This window comes from Palaemon carinicauda, chromosome 33 (assembly GCF_036898095.1).
Source record: "Palaemon carinicauda isolate YSFRI2023 chromosome 33, ASM3689809v2, whole genome shotgun sequence".
In the NCBI taxonomy this organism is placed as follows: domain Eukaryota; kingdom Metazoa; phylum Arthropoda; class Malacostraca; order Decapoda; family Palaemonidae; genus Palaemon; species Palaemon carinicauda.
This window is the reverse complement of record NC_090757.1, coordinates 73,908,443-73,919,011: the sequence shown is the minus strand read 5'-3', so window position 1 is coordinate 73,919,011 and position 10,569 is coordinate 73,908,443.

Sequence of the window (10,569 nt, the reverse complement as noted above, 5' to 3'; positions counted from 1 at the left end):
GGACCAAAAGGGGTACTTATGGATCTAGTTGCCAAAACAATTTGACGTTCTAGTCCACAGTTGCAGCACTCCAGTCTTCAAAACAACTTCTTGTTATTCCAATTTGTGTTTTTAATTAAGGATGGACAGCAAGGGATTGTTTATGCTTCATCATGGAGATCGTACAATCCTCATCTCATGTTTGATTTCACCCTATTCCTTGGAATGAAATTGAAAATTCAACGTGATGAGAAGGGTATTTGTGGAAACTATGAGTTATGTAACACCACAACTCAGTATGAAACGCCATGGACCTAATGGGTCAAATATGACAAAGACATAAATCCAGTGTTGATTACTATAGATTTTGTTTAAGTTTCAAGCTTACTTTGCATGTTTAAAGTCTAGCCTCCTCCATGATTTCGTCGTACACTTCAGCCCTCACTTTGATGTCGAATTTTACTTGGGTCTCTTCAATAAAGTTCCGAAGGTTTTTGCAAGGCTACAGCTGTTAGCTCCACTGAAGCCTATCTCTTGGTCTCTGGACAAAGTTTTGAAATTTATCTCGGAGGTAGGCAATCAAAAGGCTTCTATTCTTGATCCCACTCAGCAAGTAATCTTCTCAATTACAATGGCTTCCGGTGCTCGGGTTAGTGACATTGTAAGGATTTCTAGAGATGAGAAATACATTGAATTTGTGGATGATGGTGAGGTTAATTTATATCCTGATCCCACTTTTCGAACTAAAAATGAACTTCCCTTTTCACCCTGGGGTCTATGGAAAATAGTTACCCTTCAAGGTGATCCTTTCTATTGTCTAATACACTGTCCAAAAGTGTATTTGCTGAGAACAGTGCAGTTTAAGGGTAGTCTTTTGTTTTAAAATGATACAGTGGGGTCTGATTTGTCTCTTAACCAGTTACGAAATAAGATTACTTACTTTACATGAAGAGCGGACCCGGCTCGTAAGACTTCGGGTCTCGGCCAAAAAGATGTGGCTCCCTTCTAGAACTTTTTCCTGTATATGTCCATTGAGGGACTCCAGACATATACTGGTCGGCAGTCCACTTGGGTTTTCTTTAGGCATTAAATGAAGCAATTGGAGGAGACATGTCATTATGTGGTAGTTGAAGGGGTGTTATCAACCCCGTGGCAACGACGTAGTTCACAATGCATCCTAGGGTACTCCTTCAGATAGTTATTAGCAATGAGTTAACAGAAGTTTTTGCTTCAGGGAAAAAATAGACAATGCACTTTATCATTTCTTTTTCAAGTTCCCAGGTGTCTTTACGATGCTTTGTGTGTTCCTTCAGTGCTACAGCCTAACTGTCTAAATGTCATTAAGCTATATCTCATTTGGTTTGGGTGATTAACCACTTGTTTAGTACAGACATGATCATGAGTCTCTTGATCAGGTGTACCTTGTCATAAGTTTCCTATGGTTCCTTATGTCATGTATTTCCCCATTATGCTACCTTATGTATGGGTAGGGATGGGATGCATTTATTTTGTACTGAAATTTTCCCTGTGAAGTTGATGATGGTTACCTGCTACCCTTGGCACTGATTATTGCAAGTAAAAGGCCGTGAATTGTTCCATGACTTTTTCTTTTCGCCCTACTATTATAATTATAATTACTGCAGTGGCTTTATCTTTAGTGTGCCTTCTCATTATTATCCTTTCTGAACATAATTGGATGTAATCTCAAGGCGAGTTTTGTTTCCATACGCATTACCTTTGAGGTCTCCTTTAGTTTCGGCCTCCTTAGAGCTCCCGACAATAGCATCAGGTGTCTTTCCAGTTGCGGGGGCCGGTTCCTTGGGTCTTTATTGCCTCCTTATCGGACCATCATGCTTGGAAATTCTGCCTCTGAACGGTTCGGGGATATATAATTGAGAGTGATACCAATGCTTTGACGGAGTAATCCTGTGAGTGCATTTCGGTATTAGGTCCTTTCCCTTTGAAGCTTCCTACCGAGGCATAGGTAATTCTCTGGTACACTTCCATCAGGATGACATGGCTTAGTCCCAAAAGAAAGGATTTTGACGTAGGAAAAATCTATATTTGGGTGAGATATCCATGTCGTCCTGATGGCCAACCCATTATGTTTTCCCTCCCAGATGCCTCGTCGGATGCCTCTTCTCACGGTAGTTGTGCTGCTGTGTAGAAAGAGTTTATCAGGGACGAGTAGGACTATGAAAGGAGAGGATATGTAACGGCTACTCACCTAGCCTCCTCCTCAGATTCCTAGGGACTGGGTTAAGTCTGTTTGGGGTGCAGATATCTATGGTTTATCTACGGTTACGTCCCAGGTTATACACGATATTTTAGGATAGTCGTTCCGGGGATTAGAACCCCATGATACCTGACAGTAATTGTCTTGTAATATCACTCACAGAAATATTATACGGTAGGAAGCTACCCGAAGAAACTTCCATCAGGACGACATGGCTATCTCACCAAAATTAGATTTTTCCTACGTCAAAATCCGTTAAGTATTCTAAAGCGTGTGGCACCGCAACAGAGCATGCGGTTTTCATATTAATACTGTCGAGTTATTCTGCCGCACAGTTATTTAGCGCAGCGTGGAAAAGGCCTCATTGATCTACATTGATTTCTAAACCACAGGGTCACAACCGTACGGATTCAAACAGGTTGTTTGAAGCGGCCTAAAGACGTCATAAATTGTGGCTATCTCAATATTCAATCTGTTCATAAAAGAAAAACAATCAGAATTAGAGATTTGATAAATAAGACCTGTTTCGACATATAAGCATTATATGAAACATGGTTAAATGACTAAGACAACTAAGATGGCTGAAATAACTCACAATGAACAGCATGCTTTCTTTCATATTCCGGGAGAGGGCAATTAGATGAGGGGAGAGGGAGCTGGAGTGGGGTTATTCCTTCTCAAAGAACCAGTGTGATAATTTTTGGATAATGTAAATAGGCTTTATACGCAAAAATTGAAAAAAAAAATATATCTATCGTAATAGCTGACAAACCTCTGAAAACAAATACTTATATATTTTTTAAGAGTTCAGTATGCTCATTTAAATGATTGAAATGGAAAAAATGGAATTGGTTATCTATGGAAACTTCAATCACTGGATGGATGAAGCATCAAATCGTAGTGCTTCAGCCTTTAGTGAGTTATTGGAATCATATCAACTGGTTAATAACGTTGATTATGCAACAACTTTGACTAGTAAAACGTTGGACCTAGTTTTGAGTGATGGAATGAATAGTATTGTTTCTGATATCAATTTGGAAGAGAACTGCACTATTTCTCCAGTGCACAAACTTATAACTTTTAGGTTTCCTTCATAGAAACACACAATGCTAAAGAAAATAAACTTTAGAAATCACAATGACGTCATTGTATCTTGTTGTACATCACAAGATAGGCAATTAAATTGTGCACACTTTATTACTAGTTTCATACAAATCAATTTTTTTTTACCTTTTTGGGACCTTGACCTTGACCTTTAACACAATAATGATGTATATCATAAGGTAGCCCATACAATTATGCACACTTTGATACTAGTTTCGTGTAAATCGGAAAAAAATTTACCATGATTTAGTAAGAAGACATTTTTTACCTTTTTGTTACATTGGCCTTGATCTTTGACTCAATCACTCCCTAAATATTATAAAATTGTCCTTGGATCATGTTTAATTATTCCTCCAAACTTCATGGGATTCAATAGAATATTTTTTGAAATATGCGAATCACAAACAAACAAACATACAATTTTAATAAATGAATACACGCCTATCAAAACATGGCCTTCTGCCACCCCCCCCCTACTCCTACGCCCCTGTAACCTACTAAATCATTTGTTATAAACTAATCTCTAAAGTGGTAATATTTAGGAGACTATATACTGTACTTCTATTAGTAATCTTTAAATCTAATCAAATGATCAATTTACTAGTAGGCTACTTTGTGCAATAAAATTACAGGGAAAAAATCTAAATGAAATAAGAAAATTAACAGTAAGATTTCAAAAGTTATGGCTAAATACGCACATTTTAAAAGGGAAACACGCAAGAACGCCTCCAGTCCTAAGGTCCCCAAGCTAACCTAAATTAGGAGCCGTATCTTTCCCTATTTACCTACCCAGGAGGGGAGGACACAGCCCCCTGCGATCTCCTTTAGTAACTGATTTTACTTCTCGCGAGGTAATAATAAATCACAATATTTCATAAATCGTAAAACTAGATTCATATTGTCGCAGTTCTGACCAAATTAACAACAATTTCTCCATGAAAAAAATCGACTTGCCAAGTAATAAGAAAGTTTACACCTGTCCCAGCGAACTACTTTCACCACCATAAAAGTAAAATATTATTCATTTGTATAGAATTAATCATGTGAATTTATCACTCGTATGCCTACCAACGCTAAGACAGAGAGGTGTACAGTCCACCAGTCCGAGGGATGAAAGCATCAATGCGTGTGTCTATAATTTGTTTATCACTTAGCACTTACTATAACTCCAATTATTTATGACATATATCAGCTACTTGCAATAATTCAACATGGCGTGCCAATATCGCCAGCATCTTAAAACATTGTTACTACACACTTTGAAAATGTTCCAAATGTCACAAGTTCCATAACAAGAATTTAAAACAAAACAAATGAATCATAGTTTACGAAATTTCTGGGAGAGGGGCTACGAGTCTACGTCTATTTTAATAGGTTGCTGCGTCACTAATCACCACCTTCATTGATTGACATATGGCAAAATCCTTCACTGTTCCGTAACTAGGCAAGAAAGAAATGAGAGTAAAGTAATGACGTGGCAATCTGATATTTCACTTCAAATTGTCGATGTGTTCCGATGAAGTTTAGTAAAAGAAAACAGGACGTAGTTTCTAATAAATAAAACATCGATAGGGTACCTATAGTATATTTAATTGACAAGCAAAACTTGTATTAATTGCGTTATAAAGACATCTTATTAAATTTTATGTATTAATGCCTATTGGAATATTATCTTACTTAACTTATATAGTTTTATAGTTATCAGATATGAATTAAAACTATGGAAGGTTTACTATGAAATAATATACATACAGGCCTATCTCCAGACTGTCATAGCTAGAGCATGAGGAGCTCAGATAGGCCTTTTGTTTTGGTGCTCAGCCGGGCCCCCCCAAAATTCCTATTGAATAATAATTTGCTTATCATAGAAATATTCCAAAAATTAAAATGCATTGAAGCTTTGCATCTCAACTTGCAAAATATCTTTCTTTCCTTGCAAATGAGTTGACTCGATTCAATAGTGAAACTCAGACATAAAGATGCTGTCATAAAAATCAAAAAGATATTCTATAGGACATAATTATTAAATTTTCCCGTAATTTTATCCTTCAATAAAGATATAGAATTGCTTCCAAGGTTAGAAAAAAAAGAAGAAAGGAAAACTTTGATGTCGATTTTGTTTTAAATTTGGTTAAATTGTTATTTAAAGATAGACCCTAACAAAAAGGAGAGAATAAAATGATAATGATTAGAATTGTATTCTTTTATTTATTCATTGCAAATCAAGAATTTTCCTTTATATAATCATTGTGAAAATTATTATATACTTTATTGAGAAGTGGATCATTTCAACCTCGACCAAAATACACACACACACACACACACACACATATATATATATATATATATATATATAGATATATATATATATATATATATATATATATATATATATATTTATATATATATATACATATATATATATATATATATATATATATATATATATATATAAATTAATACTCCTTCTTCCCTTAACAGGGGAGACTTGAGCGTAACCGAATATATATATATATATATATATATATATATATATATATATATATATATATATATATATATATATATATATATACATATATATACATATATATATATATGTATATACAGTATATATATATATATATATATATATATATATATATATATATATATATATATATATATATATATATATATATAATTATTATTATTACTAGCCAAGCTACAACCCTAGTTTGAAACGCAAGACGCTATAAGCCCAAGGGCTCCAATAGGGAAAAATAGCCCAGTCAGGAAAGGAATTAAGGAAATAAATAAATGATGAGAACACATTAACAATAAATCATTCTAAAAACAGTAACAACGTCAAAATAATGGCATATATAAACTATTAACAATGTCAAAAAGAGATATGTCATATATAAACTATAAAAAGACTCATGTCAGCCTGGTCAACATAAAAAATGCTCCATCTTAGAACTTTTGAAGTTCTACTGATTCAACTACCCGATTAGGAAGATCATTCTTGGTAACAGCTGGAATAAAACCTCTAAAATACTGTGTAGTATTGAGACTCATGATGGAGAAGGTCTGGCTATTAGAATTAACTGCCTACCTAGTAATGAGATCAGGATAGAATTGTCCAGGGAGATCTGAATGTAAAGGATGGTCAGATTTATGAAAAACTGAACAACGGTGCCTAAGATTAATATCTAGATCAGGAATAAGAAATTCAATAGACCTTAAGTTTCTGTCCAACAAATTAAGATAAGAATCAGCAGCTGAAGACCAGATAGGAGAACAACACTCAAAACAAGGTAGAATGAAAGAATTAAAACACTTCTTCAGAATAGACTGATCACCGAAAATCTTAAAAGACTTTCTCATAAAGCCATTTTTTTTGTGCGATTGAACAAGACACTGACCTAATGTGTTTCTCAAAAGTAAATTTGTTGTCAAGAATCACACCTAAAATTTTAAAAGTCATGCAAATTTAAAGAAACATTATCAATACTGAGATCTGGATATTGAGGAGCCATTTTCCTTGACCTACTTATAATCATACTTTATGTTTTGTTATGATTCAACTTCATACCCGATAATTTGCACCATCCACTGAATTTAGCTGAATCTCTATTAAGGGATTCACCAACCCCAGATCTTCATTTACGGGATGGAATTGATGCAAAGAGAGTAGCATCATCTGCAGATGCAACAAGCTTGTTTTCAAGGCCAAACCACAAGTTATGTGTATAAAGTATGAAAAGTAATGGGCCAAGAACACTACCCTGAGGAACACTGGATATCGAATTCCTTTACTCACTATGGTGCCCACCAACAACAACTCTTTGAGATCTATTACTTAAAAAATTAATAATAATGCTAAGAAACGACCCACCCACTCCCAACTGTTTGAGTTTGAAAACAAGGGCCTCATGATTAGCACGGTCAAAGGCAGCACTAAAATCAAGGCCAATCATACGAACTTCCTAACCATAATCAAGGAATTTTTGTACAGCATTGGAGATTAAAAGAGGGGCATCACATGATCCAAGGACTTTACGAAAACCAAATTGCAAACTAAGGAATAGATGATTACCTTTAGCAAACCTATGAAGACGTTTTGCCAGAAGACGTTCAAAAACTTTAGATAATATGGGAGTCTTTATAAAAAACAAAGGAGAAATACCATTAGGGTCTACACCTCCATAAGCATCAAGGTCCATCAACAGAGCATTAATTTCACGAGATCGAAAAGCTAAACTAGTTAGTTTACCTTCAGAAAAACAGGAATGAGGAAGTTCAAATTTTTCATTACTCTGTTCACTGACAAAAACTTCAGCAAAAAGGGTTGTCTTTTTCCTTTGGGCAGTGAGTGACTGAGGCATCTAGTTTAAGTAAAGGAGGAACTGTTGCATCAACACCAAGGAGTACAGATTTAAGGGTAGACCACCATTTATGTTCCTGAGTTGTACTAGAAAGGGTTTCTTTTATGGTTAAATTGTAATCCTTTTCAGTTGAGGCATCAACTTTCTGAACAAAAGCTGGAAGCTGAGTATAGATATTCCAGGTCAAATCTGATCTGTTACCCGTCCAATGATGATAGGCCTCCTGCTTCTCCAAATGAGCACGTATATAATTATCATTGAACCACGGTTTGTCTTTCACTCCGTACCTTAGCAAACGAGAAGGGATATGCTTATCAATTATGTTAACTAGATTCACATTCAAAAGGACAACAGGATCTACACTACTATATAATTATGACCAATTTAAGCACAAAAGATAATGCAATATATATATATATATATATATATATATATATATATATATATATATATATATATATATATGTGTGTGTGTGTGTGTGTGTGTGTTAGTGTATGGAATCCGTCAAAAATTCTGGCTAAAAAGATATGCACACACACGTAACAGCCTTTCACCGGGGTTTGACTACTCTTTCTTCTCCTAACAGAGGAAAGTTGAGTGTGACCGGACACATACACACACACACACACACACACACACATATATATATATATGTATATATATATATATATATATATATATATATATATATATATATATATATATCTATATTGTGACGGCACCGAGTAAGGCTGTGAACTCAAAGTCAGGTTGGAAACGACTGAGTTATATTATTGTAGAACACTCTCCTTATATACAAAACCTCAAGGCAACAGGACATAACAAGTTCACAAGACAGACAATATTACAGAGAAAAAACGAGACATGAATTATCATGTTCGTTTTAGTGCCAGGGAAGAGCGAAGATACAAGCACAATATATACAAAAGGAATTATGTACAATTGTGTGAAACACGGTTGGTACATGGCTCCCCCCCTAAAAATGACATACTGTATATGTTAAATAGGGCGCCCTGATCTAGAGAGGCGAACTGTAGGCGGGTCATCTGGTAGAAAATAAGCAGGTTTTAGACGATCAATGGAGACCTAGTCTTCTTTGCCCTGAATGTTTAGGAGGAATGCTTTCGGACTGCGTCGGATCACAAGGAAAGGGCCCGTGTAAGGGGGCATTAGTGGTGGCTTGCTGGTGTCGTTGCGCAGGAAGACGTGCGTTTCAGAGTGCAAGTCCGTTGTATGTGATGCTTCGCTGGGGGCTTGTAAGTCTGGCGGCATGGAGTAAATTTTCCCACGACGTGACGTATGCGCTGGAGATCGTCGGAGGAGGTTGTAGAAGGAAAAAATTCGGCAGGGACGACCAACGGGTCGCCATACACCATTTCAGCTGCCGAGACGTCGAGGGCATCTTTAGGAGTGGTCCTTAGTCCCAGGAGGACCCAGGGAAGCTGAGTAAACCAGTTGCAATCCTTGCAGCGGGACATCAAAGCTGCTTTGAGGGTGCGATGAAAAGGTTCAACCATTCCATTGGCAGCGGGGTTGTAGGCCGTTGTCTGATGTAGGGTGATGCCCAGGAGATTCGCTAATGACGTCCACAATTGAGAGGTGAAAGTGCTTTCCCTGTCAGAAGTAATATGCTCAGGGATACCGAATCTTGAAATCCATCCAGAGAGTAAGGCAGATGTACATGAGGCGGACGTTGCAGTTTCCATGGGAATAGCTTCAGGCCAACGAGTGGAGCGGTCGATGACGGTAAACAGGTAAGGATGTCCTTGTGATGTGGGTAGGGGGCCTACAACGTCGACGTGAATGTGTGTGAAACGACGCTGAGGTTGAGGAAAGGTGCCCAATCCTGAATCTGTGTGTCGATGTACTTTGGAAGTTTGACAAGAAGTACAGGCGCGGACCCAATCCTTAGCATCCTTAGAAATGCCGTGCCAAATGAACTTTGCCTTCAGCAGCTGTGCAGTAGAATGGCACGAGGGATGTGAAAGGCCGTGGATGAAATCAAACATCTGTCGGGGCATGGGAGCAGGAATCCAAGGTCGCGGTCTACCAGTACTGACGTCACAGAGGAGGGTGGTGTTGGAGTCTTCGAGGGGAAAATCTTCCCAACGGAGGGACGTGCAAGATGTCCTACATGCTTGATACTCTGGATCCTGTCGTTGGGCTTCAGCCAGGGCGTTGTAATCCAATCCCAGTTGAATGGCAGCCAACGTGTTTCTTGAAAGGGTATCGGCAACGGGATTCATTTTCCCAGGGACGTATTGGAGGGTGCAATTGTATTTAGCCACGGCGGAGAGATGTCGGCGTTGACGGGCGGACCAGGCGTCAGACTGTCGAGTGAAGGCGTGCACCAGAGGCATGTGGTCTGTGCGAATGACGAAGGGCGTACCTTCTAAGAAATGGCGAAAGTGACGGACAGCCAAGTGCACCGCCAGCAATTCTCGATCGAAGGTAGAATAACCCGATTCTGCCTTGGACAGTTTTCTGCTGAAGAAGGCCAATGGGCGGGCGAGCCTTTGACCACCTGCTCGAGTACTGCACCAATAGCGACGTCGCTGGCATCGGTGGAGAGAAGGAGAGGGGCGTGTGGGATAGGAAAAGTGAGAGCCGCAGCAGTTGATAGGGCCTTCTTGGCTTTACAGAAGGCTGCTTCTTGAAGGGGACCCCACTTCTCGTCCTTTGGCTTGCCCTTGAGGGAGGTGTAGAGGGGAGCAAGAGTGGCGGCAATGGCTGGCAGAAAACGGTCATAATAGTTGATCATGCCCAAGAATTCCTGCAGAGCTTTGACGGTCGAGGGCGCGGGGAAATTCTGAACGGCTGCTACCTTCTCAGGGAGGGGATGGACTCCTTCAGGAGTGATACGGTGCCCTAAGAACGAC